Raw genomic sequence first — 973 nt, forward strand, 5'->3', positions numbered from 1 at the left:
AGGGGGTGGTAAGTTGGCTTTGCGAAATGACCATAATACCCTTGGACTGAATAAAATCAAGAAAAATAACTATTTGGGTAGGCATCAGGAAAGCGTTTCCAACCATTGTAAAAGGGCTCTTTATTTTTAACCAAATCACAAAACCACACATATAACAATTTGAGAGTGGAAATCTTTGTTTCTCAGAGAAAGGTCAATGGTTCAAAGAATAGTGTTGTGTTTATTATTTGTATTTTATGTTTATTTATATGAGGAAAAACAAAAAAAAACCACCACAGCTTAGGAACCTATTTTTTTTAAATTAAAAGACCAAGCGGGCTTATATATTTAGGTAAATCGATTTTAGGTGGCGGTTATTTTTAAAATGCCTATGGACTGTTTCTACACCATTTAAAAATAGATTTTAGGTGGCGGTTATTTTTATACCGCCTCTGCAAATTGGATTTTCGAGGCGATTAATTGTGACCGCCTCGGTAAATGAAAACAACCGCCTCCGAAAATCCATTAGGCATTTTACGAGGTGGTTGGATTATGTGACCGCCTCGGTTAATAAAAGGGACACCCCCTCACAAAATCATTTTTATAGTAGTGATTTTTATATTGCAGCTAACTTATTTGCTGCTCAAATATGCTTTAACCTTATTTTTAAATGGTGTAGAAACAGTCCCTTGTCAAGGAAATAGAGAATGATCATGACCAGGAAAGCAATTTCATGGAACATTGGAATAGGCGACCTGAGCATTGGAATTCGAAAGAACCACTCCTTTTTCTATCTTCTTGTATGAATGCTTCTATAGTGGATGAAACACATGCTATAAGTGACGAGATGCATGAGAAAAAAGTTAGCACCATTGCTAGGTAAAGTAAAATATACTACATGTTAAGAAACACCGCTCGTACACGGTAAAACAGCCTTTACTTAAATAAATTAAATAAATACACAAAAGGCGTGACAAAGATCACCCCTGGTTTT

Source organism: Miscanthus floridulus, chromosome 15 (genome assembly GCF_019320115.1).
Source record: "Miscanthus floridulus cultivar M001 chromosome 15, ASM1932011v1, whole genome shotgun sequence".
NCBI classification, from domain to species: Eukaryota; Viridiplantae; Streptophyta; class Magnoliopsida; order Poales; family Poaceae; genus Miscanthus; species Miscanthus floridulus.